Source organism: Elephantulus edwardii, unplaced genomic scaffold (genome assembly GCF_000299155.1).
Source record: "Elephantulus edwardii isolate Elephantulus edwardi_28Jun2011 unplaced genomic scaffold, EleEdw1.0 scaffold00115, whole genome shotgun sequence".
Lineage (NCBI taxonomy): Eukaryota > Metazoa > Chordata > Mammalia > Macroscelidea > Macroscelididae > Elephantulus > Elephantulus edwardii.
In genome coordinates this window covers 2,826,245-2,847,290 of record NW_006399865.1, presented here as the reverse complement: position 1 = coordinate 2,847,290, position 21,046 = coordinate 2,826,245, and the positions used below count along the sequence as shown (strand labels likewise).

Below are 21,046 nucleotides of genomic sequence, written 5' to 3'. Positions count from 1 at the left end.
TAGTTAAATATTTCTACAATAATGGTCTTATACAGTATTTGTCCTTGTGGGACTGAGTTAGTTTGTGTTTAATTTTTTGAGGAACTGCCAAACTCTTTTTTCACAGCAACCATAACACTTTACATTCCTACCAACAAAAAGCAAGGCTCCCAGTTTCCCCACATTCTAGCCCAGACTTGTGATTTTGCTTGTCTTTTTAAATAATAACTATCCTAGTGGGAGTGAAGGGAGACCTCATTGTGGGTTTGGTTGGTATTTCCCTAATGACTTGGTCATCTTTTCAGGTACTTCTCAGCTGTTGGTATATCTTCCCTGAAGAAATGTACCTCCTGAGGCTTACTGGCCATAGTCCTGAATAGGTGTATGCGTCCTAGGACCCAGAGGGTGTCTCCAACCAGCCTTGCTGTGGGAGAAGTCTGGCTCCCAGCCACCCCACCTGTGTATAGTGTTTTTGAAGCTGCAACCCGTTTAGAAGCAGATTGCCAGGCCTATTGGAGGTGCAGTATTTCAAACAGGGAATGCAAACCTTTTGGCAATGTGATAAAGTACAGATTCTCAGACTCGCCCTATTGAAGCAGGGACCTAGGGATTTGGACTTGTAATGATCTCCCCAGACATTTTCTTGCACGCTCAAGTTTGAGAACCAGTATTTCCATGCCTATGAATCAGTGGTTCTCAACCAGGTGCAATTTACCTCTACTCTAACCCCCAGGGGACATTTGGCAAGGTCTGTAGACATTACTGATTATCATGGCATGTGTGTGGGGCGGAGGGGGTGGCGGTTCCTAGCATTCAAAGGCAAAGGGTGGAGACCAGGGCTGCTCCTCACCATCTTCCAGTACACAGGACAGCCCTGTGCGGAGAAGTCTCCAAGCCCAAGGGCCGGAAGTGCTCAGAGGGAGGAGCTCTGGTTGATGTCACAGCAAAGTCAGCCTGTGCCCCTCACTGCTGAGGGTAGAGGCCAAGATAGGGCTGTGGACCCACAGGCAGGGACCTGGGTTTTACAATTTTCACTGAATGGGGCAAATCTGATACAGAATCATCTGATCCATAATCCAAATGTGCAGAAGGCACCGGAGGTATTACTGACTGACCATTAGCAAAATTGGGGTTTTTCCCTTCGAATTCCCATTCCCCGTTTAAGACTATTTATTGAATTATTGTCACTAGATATTGTTTACTTCTTCAGGACCAAAATAGATGCCACTCATGCTGGTGGCCGAGCGGTAAGAAACTGTGCCGCAATCCCAAAGGCATGCATTTCTGATCCACCAGCTGCTCTGCAGGAGAAGGAGCAATTAGCTGCCTCTGAAAACTGGCTGGAGGGTGGTTTCCAACTCGAAGGCACACAACAGCAACATGTGACAAGAAAGGAGGCTTTGTCCGACTGTCTAGATTTGGTAAAAAAGGAGATGCTGATGTGCCTTGAAATCATACTGGCTGAGAGTTGACAAGATGTCCTGTTTCTAGGGAGTTTAGAAAGCTGACTTGGGCCATTGTCTTGGGCCAGTGCTGGGTGAAGTTTCAGAAAAGGTCGCTAGCTCGCTCTCTCCTCACCCTGCAGAGGCCAGAGTGGACTCTAGCAGTGTGGATCCATTTCCCATCAGTTTTGCAGGTCAGGGGCCATTAGTGAAAGCACACACCCACACCTCTCCCCCAACAATAACTTAACAAAACATCAGTGTTTTTCAGAACCAACATTCTCAAAACTGGACTCTGGACTCTTAATCAATAAAAGTAGATGTTCCTTGGCTGCATTTTCCCTCCTCTGCACTTTCCATCAGGATGGGGTTTTTTCCCCCCTTGTGGAAAATAGTTCATCTATATGGAAATGAGGGGGGCGCTCCTCCTTCCTTGATTGCCTGAGTCAGTTAAGGTGTGCAGCGTAACAATTTGCTACCCGGTCTCCCCACGCCCTGGTGGCTTTGGAAAAATCGCGAACTATGTGCAGGAGGCCCTGTTAAAAAAAAAAATCCACTTGGGTTCCAAGCGTTGAAGTTTTCTGGCTGAACCACGAAATGCTCTCGTCCTTTTCGGGAACTCTGAAAATGTGAGCTCTGGAAGGCCAGCTAAGCTCCCAGCAGGCGCTGAGTTCAGAGTTGAGAATCGGACTCGCGCAGCCCCCGTTTGGGCTGCGGGCTCTGGGCTGGCGCCCTGGCTGCAGTCGCTCCCAGCCTTTTCAATCCTGGAGGAGGCAGCCTCGGGCCACAGCCCGCCCCTCCCTCCTGATTGGCGGGACAGCTCGGGGACCCGAGCCAGCCACCTACGACGTCTCCGAGCCCTGATTTGAAATAAGAGCCAGGCGGCCCTCGCTCCCCTGCGCCCAACTTTTCATAGGCTGGGGGGAGAAAAGGTTGGGAAACTTGACATTGTCTTGGGCAGAGTGCATGTAGCAACAGATCAAAGAAAAAGAGGCCGAAAACGTGCTCCGGGCGGCTGGCGGATTCCGCTCCCAGTTGCTTTTGTCTTGCGGGCTCCCGGGGCTTCGGGCTTGCACCCTCAGGACCGCTCCCTGCCGGATGGATCATGGGATTCGAAACATGAGGCAGGTAAGCTCCGGGGAGCTGTGTTCGGCGTTGCAGCCCGCACCCCTGAGATCCGGTACCTGGAGAGGCGGCGGACTTGGCAGACGCCTGGCGCACGTGAGGCATCTGCCACAGAGGCAGGGCTGTGCTTGGCGAAGAAGCGGGCTTTCTGGGGTCGCCGCCGCCTTGGACACCCGAGCCGCACTTTGGTCCCCGGAGTGATGGTGCGGGAATGTCAGGCCGTCACTGTAAAGGGTTTGTGGGATGTGTGGACCCCTTTCTTTTGGCGGTGTGTGTTTGTGTGTGTGCGTGTGCGGGTGTGTGTGTGTGTGCGTGTGTGCGTGTGCGTGCGCGCGCGATGCATTGTGCAGGACCCATCAAGCTTTTATCCTGTATCTGAGCCCTGTCTTGGAATAAGGACAAGGGAGTGTCTTGAGGAGGAATTAATCTACGAAGGGGCCTCTTGCTCCCCCCAGGCGCCCTTGTTCCGTGTCCTTTCCTGTGCCTGTGGCTGAGGAGGCAGAGCCAGCCCTCAAGGGACCCAGACAGTCCTGGGGAAACACAGACGTGGATCCCCATCTCCGGGAGCCCATGGGCACAGCCATGCTCCCGGATTGAAGCTCCCGCGGGGAAAGGTGTCTTCCACCAGAATCTTGAAATGATAGCTGCTTCTGCGGCCCCGGGCAGGGGAGAAAACTCTTTATCAGGCCAGGTAGACCTTTATAGCTTTCCCTTTAAGAAAAGAACAGGAAAATACACCCCCCCCCCAAAAAAATATAGAGGTATAAGAATCCCAGAGGACAGTGTAATTCACATTTCCATCCAAATAATAGAAGACTTTTGTTCACTTTAACAAAGTAATAGAAAACATTGATGCCAATATTGAAATATCTAGGTCGATAATCCCTTAAGGGGACACTGAAAACCCCTGCCTGTACACTGGGAGGGCGAGACTTTTGAGGGGCTGGCCTAGTGGGGGGGGGCGTGAGGGAGGTTACAGCACCGTCTTGCTACCGCTTTTCCTTCCCTGAGTGGGTTTGCACCCAGCGTGTGCACACTTCTGCTGAAGAGAAGGAAAGTATAGGAAGTAAACCTTTGGTTGAGTGCAGGGGCTGGGGGCAAGGGGATTGATTGGAGCGTTCAGCCTTCTTCCTGCAGGTTGTGTGTGGGGGGGGGGCTGAAGTCGAGCCCCTGAGTCCCTGATCCCTTGCTCACCCCTAGGACAGCATGCCTGCCCTCTGCCACCCCCCCACCCCCACCCCCGCTCAGAACACTTGCCGGTTCGCAGGGGTGCATATGTATGCTTGGAGTGAATGGCTCACACCTGACTGGGAACAGTTGGTTGAACTGGCATTTTAAGTTTTGGAAACTCCCAGATCGGCCTCCTCTTTATGCCAGACCATCAGCAGGCAGCCCCAAAGGAAAGGGCTGTGAAGGGAGAGAGGGATAGTTCTGCAATTAGGTCCTTCGCGGGAACAAAGAGGTCACTTGATCCCGTGCGCAGCCACCTGTCCCCTCTGGGGGCTGAGCCTGATTCTCAGAATCCGTCTTGTCGCAGTTCCTCTGTGATGGTGGCCTCCCCCGAGCCTGGTGCCCCAGATGCAGGCTGCTTTGTCACAAGCCCAGCACGCCACTGGCCGGCTAGAAGCGGGAAAGTATGTTTCGAGATGCAGGTACCAGCTAGTGGTGACTCTCCTGTTTGTTCACAGCTGGGTGAGACTGTATGTGCAATCACTTTTGGGGCCTTGTCAGCACTGAGAGGAGGACGGGAGAGGAGAGGAGGTGGCACAAAGGGGACAGGTCATTGCTGGTCCCAAGGACATGGCCAGTCACTGGTTTGAGGAACAGCACACACAGCTCCATGTGTATTGGGAGGACAGGAGGTAGTGGCGTTCTGGGCCTGAGTGAGCTCTGGTGCTCTGGGCGCTTCTCTTGGGGGAGGCGATCCAGGCTGCGTGACTCACACATGACACCATGTGTCATGTCAGCCCCAAAGCCCTTGCTGGATTTGCAGGGTTAACGCTCCAACAGGCCTGTGGGGAATCAGCTCAGTGATGAAATTCTATCTCCCTGGGGCTGCAAAACGCTGAACAATGGTGGGGCGGCTGCAGCCCTGTGGAGAGACCTGCCACCAACTGGCCCAGAGAGCTCTGGAGTTGGCTGCCTGGGGAGAGGCTTCCAGAGGGTTGAAGCTCCGTTTGGTTGGCCATGAAAGGATGGTGGTTGTGGACCGCTCCTCAGGCCTCACTGGGACCAAAGGAGGTGTAAGCTTAATTCACCTTTCTCAGGAAGCCGTTTTCAAGTGTGTGCCAACGGTTTCCTCTGCTCTAATCCTAATGGGAAACTTTCCTGAGACTTCCTTGAGAAGGAATGCGCTATATGTTCCCAGGCAAAGGGGGAGGCAGGGCCACCTGTTCTCGAAGCCCAGCCAAAAACAACAGGTTTGCCTGTGGCATTGCTGCAACTGCAGATCTCCTCCCCACTCAGCAAGACACCCATTGTCCCCACACATGAGAAGAACAAACACTTTATCCTGGAGCCGGAGGAGGGGGGTGGTGACGAGCAGGTCTCCTTGCAAAATTGGCTCACAGGCATATTTGTCTTCTGAACATCCTGATAACTTTGAGAAAACCTCACACTTGGGAGAAGGCACACACTCCCAAGGAAGGGAGTGAGTCAGCGCAGTCACCTTGTAATGAGAAGGAGTTAAAAAGAGGGAGAAGATAGTTAGCCAGGGTTTTAAGTAGCTGTTAAATTCTTCCTAGGCTGGGATGCTGTGGTTACTAGGAGCTGTGGTTCAGTTTGATTATCCTGTTTTGCATTCTTTGAGCTGGAATTAAAATGCCCAAGGACATCTGCTTTAATAATGAAAGTCTTTGTATTAATCTTTCCTCTGAGGATTAGAAAGTCCTTTACAAACATGATCTATTTATTCTCAGGCCACATCCCCAGGAGAGAAGGAGGTGGCAATTTGATCCTCATTGAACAAATGCAGGGGCAAAGGCAGAGAAAGGTTAAGTATAAAGATACATAGCAAGCTAGGAGCAAGGGCTTGGGCTCGATGACATGGGACCCACCCCCCTCCGCAGAAAGGCTACCTGAGCAGGCTTGGGGATGGCGAGGAACATTCTAGGAATTAAAACAGTGGATCAATTTCCAATGGCCCTGTAACCAGCACCTAGTAGCCCAAGTTTTGTGGCTGTCTTGATGTGGAAGCTGGAAAGGCCTTTCTGTTCTCATTTGTTGCAGCTTTGAAATGAAGCCGCCTCTGATAGGAAGATACCACAGCTAACTGGAATCCTAAACATGCATCTGAGAAATGTTTCTTTTACAACAGATGTTTTACGCTTTTGCCAACAGTTTGTGGACCCCAATATCAGCAGCAGACAGTAGCATACTTTTAAGGAGTGTTGAAAAGCGAATCTCTTTCCTTTTACCTCCCCCTCCCTGGGAAAATGTGATTCTTGTAAGCGTTTCTGTCAGCTTCTGGATCCTTACTGGTCATTGGGAAGGTGGTTTGGTGGACGTTGACTTCGCCTCGCCCTTCCTCTTCCCTTTTGCCCTTCAAAATGAGGCAAATTCAGGGTTGGCTTGACTGTGGTCCGCACGGACTGTGAACAAAATCGTTAATTGGTAGCTGCATGTTTTCCACAGACATTCCAGCAAGTTTTAAGGGTATGTGTGGATGTGGATGTCCCCTGGCTTTGATCCCTTGGGTAGTAAATAGACACGCAAGGTAGCCATGGCAACGTGAGCTGTTGGTGAAGGGGGGTGGCGGGCAGGATTTGGTCATTAGACAAAGAATAGTTTGATCAGAAGAAGGTGGGGCCCGATCAGGGCATGTTTAACGTGCCTGCTTTGAAGGCCAGAGTTCATCCAAAACCATTTGGATTTTTCAAGTAGGCCAAAAGCATCGGTGGTTACCCATGACCACAGTGTTTTGCATATGTGTTTGAAATTCTTTTTAATCAAGTGGTTACTGCCTTCAAAAATTTAGAAAACGAAAAGAGAGTCTTACACATTGTCATCATTGCCCCTGTTGTATTTGGTGTGGATGTTTCTTTCTTTCTTTTTTTTGAGGGTGGTGTGCTTTTTTTCCCCTTTTAAGCTTGATGGACCTTTTAGAAAGCAAGTTGAGATTGAGAAGCATGCACTTTTACTCTCCACCTGCAGAGGGCAGGCTTGAAGTTTCTATGGTGGAAGACCAGGCAGGGGACACCACTTAAGGGCGTTCAATTAGAATCGTCCTTCCTATTTGGAGTGATTGTTAACAATTCTTCAATCCTGTGATAAAAGCTACTATGAAAATGCATGTGTTCAAGGAAGAAAATAGAGAATAGACTATTTCAAGGAAGGGCTGTAAAGAAAGCCAAGTCCAACAGGAATCTATAATCTCCACTTAGATTTGGGACAGAAGAGCTTTCCAACTCATTGACAACAACACTTTTTACCTCATATGAAACCCATCTGATGGGTTTTGTTCTAGAAGATTGTTTGCTCTATTTTGTGAGCTAACATGTTCTAGGAATTTTTGTACAAAGGAAAAAACCCTCCCAAAGTAATAGTTGCATTAGCATCTGTAAGCTTTCCCCCCCTTTTTTCTTTTCTTCCCTTCAGAGAGATATTCTATTGACACAGGACCAGGATGGTTAATGATCTATACGAGGCCAGGGGGGGCACTAAGAAGCTGAAAAGATTCAGGCACTGAAAAAGTGTTGAAGAGACACTTCCCTGAAAGATACTGGAGAATATGCTTTTCTTAACCACCTCAAAGCTCTGTTCTGGGTGCAGTAGTTGTTGTGAGGTGCCATTGAGTCTACTAGGACTCTTAGTGATCGTATGCACAGCATATGGAAAGCTTGTGATCTCCTGCACCCTCACTGTACTTTCTGCCCTGCATAAGCCACTCTCTGCCGAGGATGGAGGGGGAAGCAAAGAAGGAAGTGGCACTCATTCGTCAGATGAATGGATGCTGATGGCTTTCAGTTTAACCATGTGTTTATGAGGAGTACGATATACTTTCCTTTTGTCCCATAGGGTCCCTATGGGTTGGAATCGACCCAACAGCAATGTGTTAATGTAGCTGGGCTGAATGATGGGAGGATAGTAATCTGAGTGCTCAGAAAATGGTGTTGAATGATCTGTCTATAGAGTGGGGCTGCCCCCCTCACACCCCCCGGCTGCCCAGTGTTCAGTCCTCCCAGCTGCTGGCTGCCACATCTTCCTCCTGCAGAATGGCCGGTGGGTTCCAACTGTTGACCTTTCCTGGTTAGCCACTGTGCCACCAGGGCTCCTTAAAGCGGCACTGAGTGATGATTACATGCTAGGCCACATCTGGGCTCTGAGGATGCTTTTCATATGATCTCTGTCCTCAAAACACTTCTGAGCTTGTATAAAGTTTATTGTAGTAATAACACAATCTAAGTTTTTTCTGTGGGCGAAATGCTTGCCCATTTATAGCTGGTTTTATATGGAGAAAAAGCCTACTTGGAAAACGGTTGGCGTCCAAAATGTTCCTGAACTAACAAGAAATTGCTCATACTTCTGACATTCAAGTTAATTTTTACACACATGTTCACTGGTAGAAACGTATGATTTCTGAGTTGAAAGGTTACAGCCTTGGAAATGGCAGGGAGCTGTAAGTGAGAAGCAACCCAACAACAAAATCAATTGATCATTATTAATAAGAATTAGTACCTAACACAGGCAATTCCCAAGCTAGGAATCCTTAAACTCTAAGGGTTTGCCATTTAAGCCTTAGACCATTTTCCTTCCAGTGAGAAATGATGACATGATGGGAATAGTGGAAAGTTCAGTGTTGGCCCATTAACCAAAAGATCCGCAGTTCAAATACCTCAGCTGTTCTGAGGGAGAACAGTGAGACAGTCTTTACTGTGATTTATAGCCTTAACAACCACAGGAGGCAATACACAGTAGGGGTAAATGCGATAGTGTAATTCATGACATTAATCAGTGACAATCTTATCAAACAAAATGTCTGACAAGGGTGGTCTGAAAACCCCATATGATTTGGTAAAACTTCACTCAGAAAACAGGAAGGTCTGTGTGATTGATGCAGGACTGAGCTGTGGGTTTCAGTGACTGCTGCTGTGTTGCGCAGGATGGGAATAGGTGGGAAGAGTTGCCATTCATATGATGGCAAAATAGGAAATAGCAAAACACATTCCCCGTCCAGTTTCCAGGGCTGTAATCTTTGCCAAATCTGCTATAGGACAAGGTTGGGCACTAGTTTCCACTGCTCACCCCCCCCCCCATCCCTCCGGTGGCTTCCGGTGCAAGGGGGCATCTCCCTCGGGGTTATCTAAGATGCAAGGACTCACATGTCCATACTTGTCCATCCTCGCACTTCCCGCTCCCTCCTCCAGTGCACACCCTCTATTCGTCTAGACAATGGGCTCACCCAGGTCTCGCAAGAGAAGCATATGGATGAGACCCGAATCTCTTGACTCTTAGCCCTTTAACCCTGGGGACGAATCTTAATTGGGGACATTGCAGCTAGACGACAATATTGGGGCCAGGGTCATGCCTTTGGCAGACAGGACCTGCTTGTGTGTCTGCCCGCCGGGCAGCCCTCGTCCCTTGCTCTTTTCCCGTCGTCTTGCCTGCACTTCTGGTCTCAATGGAGTCCTTGTGAGTGACAGCCAGGAGCTCTGTGGGGTGGGGGCACGAGCGCAGGGCGCTGGTGTCTGTGAGTTTAGGTTGTAAGTGGACTCTTTGTGCGCTGAGCACTGTCTGTTTGGAATAGAATAAATGGAAAGGCTTCTTACCCGGTCTTGAGACTGGTGTGTGTTTTTGGTTAATCATTTGCCTGCCTGTTTGGAGCTGAGTTCTCAAGATCCAGAGTCATATGTTAATTGGCTTTGAACACTGAGGCCCAAGAGTGCGCAAGCAGCCGCGCAGGAACCAGCTGCTGTTGAATTGGCTCGGACCCTTGGCGACCCGTGTGCGTGTGTGCAAGAGTCGAACTCTGCTCCTCTCTGCTTTCAAGGGCTAATTTTTGGGGAAGTCGATTGCCAGGCCTTTCTTCCAAAGCACCTGTGTGTGTGAATCTGTTACCTTTCAGCTGCCTGTGTTAACCTTTATGAACCACAATACAAAGTGCTCCTTAGATGTGTGCTGGGTGAAGAGATAAGAATGGGAAATGCTCTGCAGATAAGAGAAATCAGGACCTCTGCTGGTGAAGTGCTTTATGTGTCGGGCCACTAACCGCAAGGTCAGCAGTTCGTAGCCACCAGCCACTCTGAGTGGGAGAGATAGGTAGTCACCTCTTGCAACATTTTTCCCCCCCTTTGTAACAGTCTGTTTGAAGATCAGCAAGTGCTGGAATCAATCAATGTCCATTTCAGGACGTTTCTTGGGAGAATCTGAAGGCTCAGCTGTGACTGCACCCTGATCAGCAGGCCACAGGCCTGGATGGTCTCCTAGTCCATCTCCTGGGCCATTCTGCTCTGCAGGAATGTGTGTGGGTTTTTTGAGGGGGCCCTCTTTGAAGGTTCCACTGTGAGTTTGGGCCTTAAAATGACAGGACTGCAGTTCTTTATCAGCTCGTTAATTTCCATCTCTGTCTCTTTTGCCCTGATGGTTGACTGCTTGTTCTGCAGAGTTGGTTATTCATCCACTTGATGGGCTCGTTCGTGCTTTGTTCCATGTTCATCATTTCAGCAGCATCCAGAGGTCCTCCTGGTCCTCCTTGGTTTTGGAAGAGCTAATTAATATACTTCTGGGTTTGTCTGCCTCGTTCTTCAAATCATTTCGGGCTCTCTTCTGATTCTTGCAACCGTGTCCTAATAACTTGATCCAGACTTTTCAAATCAACCAATTTATCCGCATAAACTACTCAACGGCCATAGTTATTAGAGGGATGTGAGGAAGAGGGGACAGCAAGGACTAAATGGCTTGATACGAGATAGATTCGAAGGGGCTGCGATTGCTTAAGCCATTCAACCTTGTTTTGTGTGAGGACACATCCTGGCCCATGGCAGGCAGTTGGGCTTGTACTCTGCTCGGTGGGGTTACAGAAATTTGTTAGGAAATGAGACCTGCTTGCCTTGTGCTTAAAGCCCAGTCAAAAATATAGGACCTGCTGCCGGTTCGCTTTGAACCTAGCCTGGTTTTAGCCCACGTGCAGTTGGTTTATTTTGTTGGGTGAGTGGCATGGCCAAGGTCACAGCAACTGAGAGATGCATATGGCAGCCACTCCATGCAGATGGCAGCCACATTTTCCACCATCAAGTTCCAGACATGCATCTCGTCGAAGCCTTTTTACTGCTTCTGGGTGGGACAGACCTTTGAGAGTGATAGTCAAAGGGACAAGAAAGATATAGCTGAAAGATTTTTAGTATAGTTTGTGAAGCAATGCAGCAAATCCATTTTCAAGGGACTTTTATGGGAGTGGGTGGACACTCTTATCTGTGGTTTGTCACAGTCTCCCATGTATATCCCTTAAAAGGCACTTTCCAAGCAATCTTTCCCAAAGAATTAGGAGGAAAGGAGTTGTTTGTGCACAAATAGAATTTGTGGGCTGCCTGCTAAGTTAGTAATAGTAAGGTCAATGGTCAGATAAAACAGTATATAACTGGAAGCCATCACAAATATTAGAAATTTACCTCTGTACCCAGGACCAAGTTTCCTACAGAAGATGCAAAGGAATTCACTCAAAAATGCCAGTTAAAAGGCAAAAGCATTTACAGGTTAACACTTTAGAACAGAACGAGGTCTTCTGTCCTCTCCGTTCAGTTTGTGCTTTGCTGTCCCGTGTGCCTCTAATAAGATGTCATTTGGCGGCTTGGGGAGGGGGCAGTGCCATAATTTTATGTCCTAATAAAGAAATTCCAACACTGTTGGCATGGGTTCGTAGAGACCCGAGTTTTAGGAAAGATTACATCATTTTTGGGAGAAAATACTATTGAGGTGATGCCCATTGTGATCCTGTAGAATGTGGTAGAACTACACCAGCTGGGGTTGGGAAGCTGTCACCTTTCTAAAAGCAGACAGCCACACCTTCCTTCCTTGAAATGGCTAGTGGGCCTGAACCACCATCCTTTTAGTTAGTAGTCAGGCACTTAACCATTGCTCCAGATACCCAAATAAATGGTCAGAGGTCCATTTGGATTTCACAGGCTTGGGCTTAGTGCTGCTTTTAGAGAAGTATGAAAATGTCAGCATCAAAACTAGGAGGTTTGTGTTACACAGAGCTCAACATCTAGGGGACAGAGACGAGTCATTGTTCTACGTATTCCCAGATGTGCGTGGTGGACACAGTGCATGAAAATGAGATGGGACAGATGAGAGGGAGAAGGGTCAAGTCTAAGTGGGAAGCGGAGGAGAAAAATTGGCGACTTAGTGAGTTCTTTTGCACTATCGATGTTGGAAGGGCATTTCCAAGGGCATATTGATGCCCTGGTTTTACAATGGTTAAACACTTAGCTGCTAACCAAAAGGTTGCTGGTTCAAACCCACCAGCAGGAGAAAGGTCTGCTCCAGTAAAGACATACAGACTTAGAAAGCCTACGGGAGTTTTGACCCAACTCTACAGGGGCAGCTGTGAGTCCCAATCTCCTGGCTTGACGGCAGTGAGTGGGTGAGCGGGTTGGTCGATGCTACTCTTAAGAGAAAGGGGAGAGGGGGAAGTACCAACAATCGAGAGAGGGGTAATTTTCAGAGGAGATGAAAACCAATATTAGAATACAAAATAATGAATATTTATTACATTCCATGTCACAGCCCGGAGGAGGTACCTCACCAGTGTCTCCCCTTTGGAACATTTCAGTTGTCAGAACTGAAGAGTTCACACGTAAACGACATTGTTTTGGTTTAACTAACAAAGAGTGCTAAGACATGAATTGTCGGTGACAGGCCTGAACATTGATAACAGAGGACATTAATGCCCGCAGACACAGCCTACACGGTCAAAATATGGGAGCAGAAACGCTGATGGTGCCCGGCCAATGTGCCTTGACCTAGTTTTGCTTTCTCTGGAAATGATGTCAGTCCTTGTTACATCAGCCCCGCGGAGGGGCAATTTGGCATTCTTTTTTTATTTCTGTGTCACAGTCTTACTTGTGTTGATGTAGTTCTACCCTCCAAAAAGCCCAACTAATCCCATTCACTTGCATTTTCCTTTTGAAAGGAGGCTTCTGAGAGATAGAGAAAACATTCACAAAACACTCTAAGATGCGGTCTTCAAAGGTGCCCTTGGAGCTGGGCTCTTCTCTGTGGACTCGAGGCTTCCTTTCTTTATCTTCTGGGGGTGGGAGAGGTGGCTGTGCCCAGGACCACCCTGGAGTTGAATAACAACAACAACAGAAATGAAACAATGAACGCCTCTCTTCTGAAAACATCGATTGACAAGACATTTCCCAGCCCGGCTGCTATCCGCCCTTTTGCCCATTTTCTCGTTCTGCTTCACTTACCCAGCAGACACCGGCTTGCACAGATTTTTCTGATTTAACTTTTTTATTGAATAATTTTCAAAATGAATTATTTCCTCAGTTGATTTCAAACACATTTCCCTCCCTTTACCCCTTCTCAGCCCTCCCCCCACTTTTCCACCATTTAATACTTTCTATCACGAGGGGAAAGAACCATTTAATGCTTTTATACATTTATGAATTCTAATCTTCAAAGAGTATGAGTTATTTCAATGATCAACTTACATAAAATTTACAAGTATAATTTGCTACCACAAGGGCCTTGAACAGGTTTGGAGGCTTTGGCATTCCTTATTAACAAACAGAATCAGGCGAAAGCCCACAAGAATATGAGATCGGGGTTGCTCTTCAAAGGCCTGCCATTTGCTCTTGTTTTCTGATTAAGGCTTTGAAGGTTCAAAATCCCTTTGTTGTTAGCCCCTCTGCAAATCCGCTGCCTGCACAGAGTGAAGACGGTTAACTTGTCCCCTTCAAAGTACCACCAGGCAGACCAGCTGCTTTTCCACCAGGTAAATTGCTGATTAGCTTGGGATCATTTAAAGAAACAGTAGGAAAGTAATTGGAAGAGGCACAGGTCCTTAGAGCAGGACCGAGGAGGCTGCAAGCGCAGTTTGCAGCAGTCAGTCGGCTTGGGCTGTTGTGTTTTCTGGCTGCTCCTCCCTCCCGTTCATTTGAACACTGGCATCATGCTGCAAACCTTCTTTAGAGGGTCCCCTAATTGGTGTATAAACATTGTAAATCACCTTAGAACCATCCGTCTTTCTCCTACATCGTTGCTGGTGGATTCAGACTTCTTGGGTTAGCAGCACACCTTGCTACGTTTTGCCACCAGAGCGCCCCCAAGCGACTGAGAAGCTGTGAACTAGCCACTGAGTGTCCTTGCCAGTAGCCAATGTCGATGCACTGATAGCAGTGAAGCGTTTTCGTTGTCGTTGATTGTTGGGGACAGATACAAATATATTCTCCTTGTCTTACCCACAAAGTGAGGAGCCCTGCTAGTGCAGTGGATAGGCTGCCAACGCAGAGGTCGGAGGTTCAAGCCCAGCAGGAGTTCTGTGGGAGAAAGGTGTGGTCTGGCTGCCGGGTGGTGGGTGGTGTCCCGGTGAGTCAGAGCAGATGGGACAGCGAGGGGCTTCCCAGAGTGGCTTTCCACACGCCCTTTTAAACAGCTGCGGGCGGATGGATGTATGTCATTAACCTCCTCCTCTGGCCTGCATGGCCACTGTGGGCCTGGTTGATTTGTCTGCTGGTTGCTTTTTGTGCCACAGCTCCACCACTAACACAGCACGCACTGAACAACCTCTTGCATGTGTCATTTTGCATGAGGACGAGTGTGTCTATATCTGAAATCCCAGAAGTGAGGTTGCCGAGTCCAGGGGCGATTGCATTTCCTGATTTCAAGAACTAATAGAATGATTTGGCCAGCACGGAGGAGAGTGTTTGCTTCATCAGAGCTGCCTCGCCCCCACCCTCAGCATGATGCATAGTCCGACCTGTGAGTCTTTGAGTCCATGGAACTAGTTCTCTCAGAAGAGTTTTGTTGGTTTGTTTTTCTCAGAAGAGTTTTGCTGTTCATTCTCTTGGGAAGTGGATCTGCTCCTTGCGTTACACGGGGTGTCTAACCCAATCCTCTGCTTTTTGCTTTTACTCTTTTTTGTCCCAGCATGTCTCTCTTCACCACCATTCTCTAGAGTCCTGTGGTCTGTTGCCTCTTCCCAGGTACATTGGGAGGTAACCTGCAGGCGAGTTGCAGTCACAGAGCTAATGCCAGAGACTTCATGTGAATGGAAGGAAGTAGACTATCGCCAGTTTGGGTTGAAGAGTCATCTGAGAGTTTTTCCAGGGGCAGGTCTGGCCTTCTCCACTCTTTGGAGGGCCCTCACAATGCTAGTTCTCAGCTGTTGAAATAGAGACTCACTTCCAAGAAAGTCAGAGCTCAGCTTTAAACACCCAAGAGCCTTGAAGAGTCTCTAGGGAAATAAATTTAAGCATCAGGTGATTTCATTCATAAGAGTGGTTTTCATTCTTTGCACGTTGGAGTGGTTCTTTATCAACTTTTTTTAAAGACTGGAACTTTTACATTGAGACCAGCCAGAGGAAAACAGGTACACAGTTTCCAAGGTGTGGTTATTGTTTTAATAAGGGAAAGACTTCAGTGCTTGCAAATCTGCACAGTGAGCGTGTATCATTTTATGGTAATAATCCAGTGAATCACTTAGGATTGCAGTTACCATCTCTGTGAAGTGACAGTAATACGAATAATGCCTATATTATAGGGTCGTTAGGAAGATTAAATGAATTAAAGTGTATCCCTCGGTTAGTCGAGCACCTGGTCCGCAGTAGCACAGAAGTGTGTGTTCAGTAAGTTCACAAATGGCCGTCGTTGTGAAGGATCTGAGGTCGATTCTACCAGAGTGGCAAGCTAGGAAGTTGGCCAGCACTTTGTGAAAGCTGGCAGAAAGCCCGAGAGTCCTGGTTCCGAGAGTCTATTTCTCACACTACAAACAGCATTAACTTCATGTTTGCCAGCGCCAGGTTGGGGGGGGGGGCAGGCAGAGCAAAGCAGCCCAGGTACATACTGTAGAAGTTGTGGGTTCTCCTCCCAGCTGAAGAACACAGAGTAGGTAATGCACCTGACTCTTTTGTAAAGGACCGTAAACAAGTGTGCTCATTGCTGTAATGGGAAACATTGTCTCTGCTAAGGCTGTTTACTATTCAAATGTCTTTAGAAATACAGCCCAGAACAAAAGGCTTCTGCTTTTAAAATGTGCAGACACGTGGGAGATCCAGAGAGAATTGGCTCTTAACAGGAATCTGGTGAAATGTCTTTGAACTTTGCTCCTCTGAGCTCCCGAGGGTTCCAGAGATCCTTGGGGCAGGAGGAAACTGTCAGCGCTACAGGAAGAGGGAAGAGAAGAGCAGGCCGGGTCACCCCGCCATCTCACCAAGAAGAGCGCTGAGGCTTTCCTTCCACTTTTCCAGACTTCTGAAATACTAGGCTGCTAGCTAAGCTTTCATGCGATCAAGGTGTTTTCTTTATTGGGTGTTGGGTGGGAAGAGAGAAAAGCCAGGAAGTGTCTGGTGTAGTTCAATAGTGTGGCAGTATTTAGATAAGATAATGAGAAAGCTTGTTATATGCTGTCGAGTTGGCCCTGGCTTGCAACTGGCCCTCGAGTGGTTTTTCGGAAGCTGTGAATTACATAGGAGGAGGTTGTTGTCTTTCTCCCGCAGAGCAGCTGGTGGATTCTAACTTCTGGCTTTTTAGTTGCGAGTACAATTCCTTACCCACTAGGCCACCGGGACCTAGATAAAACTGTTTGTTTACTAAGAGAATCACTTTGAACAGGAGATTTGGAAGTGTGATATAGAGCCCATCGGGTTAGGATCTTTCTGTGCCATTTTCTGGCTTTGTGACCTTGAGTTGATTGCTGAGACTGTTCAATATCCCTTACCTAGAAAATGGAGATGCTAATCCCAGCTCATAGAGTCTATGCCATGGTTAAGTGAAGATCTAGATACTAAAACAAATAAAGCACTTTGTTGTCGTTACGTGCCATCAAGTCACCCGTGACTCATAGCAACCCTGAGTACTCTGAAGCCTACCCTATCCTAGCCAGTCTCACTGTCTCTGACACCCCTACCCCCATTACCATGCCAATCCATCTTATCTGGGGGTTTCCTCTTCTGCCTTGTCCTTCCACCCTTCCAAGCTTGATGTCCTTCAGCAATGACCAATCCCTCCTGGCCACGTGTCCAAAGTATGCGAGACAGAGCTTCACAATCCTAGCCTCCAATGAGAAATAGGGCTCCAGGGAAGACCTGTTTGTTTACTTGGTGGTCCATAGTATGTTCAAGACTATTCTCCAGCACCACAAGTCAAAGGCGTCTATTCTTCTGTTACCCTTAATCTTTGTCCAGCTCTCTGATGCATAGCAAGCAATTGTGAAGACCATGGGCTGGAACAACAAGGCACCTTGTTGTTATTTGTTGTTGTGTACTGTCGAGTTGGAACCGACCCATAGCTGACTCTGGCAGGTTTTCAGAGTCCATTAATCAAACAGCAAGAGATTGCCTGTGTTTCTCTTGGGGAGCAGCTGGTGGATTTGAACTGTGTGCCTTTAGGATTTCAGCACAGCTTCTTACCACTAGGCCGCCGGAGCTCCCCATTTCAGACAATTTTTTCTGGGAACAGATTTAAATTTACAGAGAAGCGTGGGCTTATGGTCCTTTCCACCAGTTAGCCTGTGAATGAACACACACACACACACACACACACACACACACACAAACGCACACATTGTGAGGTGTTTAGCAGCATCCCAGGCCTCTATTCACTAGATGCTAATGGGACCCCCCCCCCAAGTTGTGACAATCCAAACTATCTGGAGACATTGCTTTGTGTCTTCTAAGGCAAATATATGCTCCCTCTTTTGAGACCACTGGTGTCAGTGGAAGGGAAGGTAATACCCATTTGCTGCCACTTGTTGACAACATCCTTGTTGGGGGATCATTTTAGGTGGCTGCCTGGTCATCAGTATTTTTCAATTTCTTTGGGCAGATAAAGGCTGAAGGTTTATGGTTAATGCACCTTTTCCTTAAAGACTTGATGGTACTCTTCAGTCCTTTAAAATACAAATTTAACACATGATTGATTTTTCTTGCATACAATCATACTTTTGTTGCAATTTCCAGCCCCAGAAACCAATGGGGAGTCGCTTTGGATTGGAATGGACCCAACGGCATTGATTTTGGCTATTTTATCACTCTTATTGGGCATAATTATTATTTTAACAAAATCTACTTCTTCTGTAAGAACTCAGGTGGCCTAAAGAGTGGAGAGTTGCACTGTTAACCCAAGGACGGTGTCTCTCCTGGTGTTTTGATTGCACCAGCGTCTCCACAGGAGAAAGATGGGCAGCCTCTTCCCGTGTGACTGACAGCTTCTGAAAACCCACTGAAAGGTCAGCTGCGAGTTGGTTCCTATTTGATGGCAATGATTTCTTAAAATTTATTCTAGAAAAGAAAGTATATATGTGCAGAGAATTTTATACAGATACTGGCACCATTCTTGGTTCTGCTTCTGAGTTTTGCTCTTTGAATTCTTTAACAGTAGAAGTTTTCAAGGACATTAAAACAAGAGTGAAATTGCAGAACTTGGGTCCTAACACTTGTCAACCTTGTGCGCAGAGTAAATGTGCACTCCACAACTGTCTGGGCTATGACCTTTGGGAAGCAGATTGCAAGGCAGCTGCCTCTGGATGAGTTAAAACTGCCAACCTTTTGATGAGTCGCCCAATGCTTAACTCTTTGCACCACCCAGGGACTTCAGCAAGACCTTTAACGAACTTATACCCACACACACACAAAACCTCAAGAGCTCTGGTGGTCTAGTGGATTATATGGTGGGCTGCTAACTCAAAGGTCGGTTCTTGGAGTTTCCCTGGCTGCTTTGTGGGAGTAAGACGAGGCTGTCTTCTTAACGATTTACAGTCTCAGAAACCCAGTGGAGAATCGATTGCCATGAGTCACAGCCAACTCATGGCAGAGAGTGGTGTGCTGGATTTGTTTATCCAAAGCAAGCAAAAGGATATATGATGGCTTTAAAAAACTTAAATTTGATGATAAAAAAGAAAATCTTTTATACACAGAAAGAATAAATCTTGAAGGGTTAACAGATAAGAACTGAGGGAGAGGGAATTAAAAATAAATCAATAGAAGGAAAACTATATTAGCAATAATCCTTGAATAACCTCTATCACACAGGTGATAAGAAATTATATCCAGTTATCCTATATATATATATATATATATATAAAGCTTTGCTGCAATCCCAAAGATGTACCCCATCAACACCATCATGCTTATTGCAGCACACATCTTTCCACAAGACCACCGAAGCTAGACACTTCTTCATTAAGGATGTGAGATCATGATTCAAGGAAAATAAGTTGCTTTGATTTTAGTATTTTAGTTTATTGGTAAGTTGTTGTTATTGTTGTGTATCATCAAGTCCCTCCAGTGGGTTTTTAGAGACAGTTAATCACACAGGAGAAGACTGCCCATCCTTCTCCCATAGAGCAGCTGGTGGATTTGAACCACATGTCTTCAGGATTGCAGCACAAAGGTTTTGTTTCTTGCTTTGTTTTTTGGGTTTTTTTAAATCATTCAATGTCTCAAAACAAGAAATTAGAAAAGGACAAAATTGCTTACTTAGTTGATCCACTGAAGCATGAGTTAAGCAATTGCCTACACAAAACAAAGCTGAACTATCAGACCTACATTAGTATTCTGTGCAAGAAGATATCAAGGCTTGGGTAACTAGCATACTAGACTGGATTTATCAAGTTGTAAAAACCACCAACAGATCTACCTATGAAGTGTTCAGAAGAGACAGACCTTAGAGATTATAGACCTACATTTTAGCAGTCAAGAAATAACCAAAGTGTCAGATCTGCTACTAAGCATTTCTTTAAAAAAACTCCTTAGTGATGGTATGTGGAGGTCAGGTTATTAATTTGGAGTTTTCTCTCTAAATTCTGTCTCATAGTGGGTCCAGTCGGCTGCCAAACCTGTCCTGTAGTAATTTCTTCAATTCCATAATGTCTAATTGTGATGGACATACTCAGTAGCTTTTGATATAGTTAAATATATGTCTGTTACAAATAGGAATCCCTATTTGATCCCTGACATATAGAGTAAGTGTAGTTGTGGTAAAAAGGCCATGTAGAAACCACTGGGTTTTGTTGTTGTTAGGTGCCATTGACTTGAGTACAACTCATTGTGACCCTATGAACAACAGATCTGAATCCTGTCCTATCCTGCACCAATCTTAGAATCCTCTGACACAGAGGATGTCCTCTACTTCACTGTTTCCCTGTCTTTCCAAGCAAATGTCCTTCTCCAAGGAATAGTTTCTTCTAGCAACATGCTCAAAGTGTCAACCTCCTTGCATCCAAGGAGCACTCTGATTGTGCCTTCTCCAGGACATATCTATTTGTTGAGTAGTGCATAGGATATTCACTACTCTTCTCCAAGACTCTATTTCAAAGGCATCAAATTTTCTTCTGTCATTCTCACTAATTGTTCATATCTCAGCAGTATAGCAAGTGATTTAAAAGACCATGATCTGAATCAGATGTGCCTTAGTCAGTAATTTGGAGAGATCCTAACTACAGACTTTTCCAGTGCAGTGCATCTTTCCTGATATATTGATTGCTGTTGCCAAGTGGACTATGGATCCAAGTAATATGAAGTTGATGACCATTTCAATCTTGTCTCCATCTATCATGATGCCACCTGTTGGTCCAGTCTTAAAAGTTCTTTTTGGTTTTTCTTAACTTTGAGGTGAAATCCATACTGAACCCTGTATAATCTTTGATCTTCTTTCTACAACAAGTTTTTTAAGTTCTCCTCACTTTCATTAAGAAAGATTGTACCATCTAAATATCAAAGGTTATAAATGAGCTTCCCTCCAATCCGGATACTTCTAGAGTCCAGTTTCTCAAAATATTTGCTCAGCATCCAGATTGAATAAGTATAGAGAACGAATACAGACCTAACACACAACTTTCTTAATGTTAAACCACATAGCATTCCTTTGTTCTATTCACACAGCAGTTTCTTGGTCTGGGAATAGATTTTTGATGAGCACAATTAAGTGTTCTGGGATTCCCATTCTTCTTCTCTACGTTTGTCATAATATTTTATGATCCAAAAAGTCAAATGCCTTTACATAATTCAGTAAAGCACAAGAAGACATTCTTCTGGCATTAAAAAAATATATACCAAAAAAGTAGCCAAGTAAATTAAACCAATATTACATTCTTGGAGAATCTATAGAGATTAATACCACCACCTAAAAATTGAAAGGTTCAGGAGTATTATTCTCATAACATTCTCATTTACGACAGCTGAGGTTTGTGCAAAAGTGACGAATGACAGGGGATCAGTGTAAATTTAACCAAATAATAACTCCAGTTGCATCTGCTATTACAAATGTAGGGTTTAATTTTTTTTTCCTTTCATGTTGTTGTTGTTGTTATGTGCCGTCGAGTCGTTTCCGACTCATAG

The 21,046-nt window shown here is 46.3% G+C and overlaps 1 protein-coding gene across 1 annotated transcript in view; it reads left to right on the top strand.

The window, feature by feature from the left end:
* Positions 1 to 2,346: 2,346 nt before the first annotated feature.
* MID1 (midline 1 (Opitz/BBB syndrome)) overlaps positions 2,347 to 21,046 on the top strand; it is a 232,517-nt gene continuing 213,817 nt past the window's right edge. The window contains exon 1 of the mRNA XM_006892359.1: positions 2,347 to 2,549. The gene's annotated coding sequence lies outside the window, so the exon portion shown is untranslated. The remainder of the gene's footprint in view (positions 2,550 to 21,046) is intronic.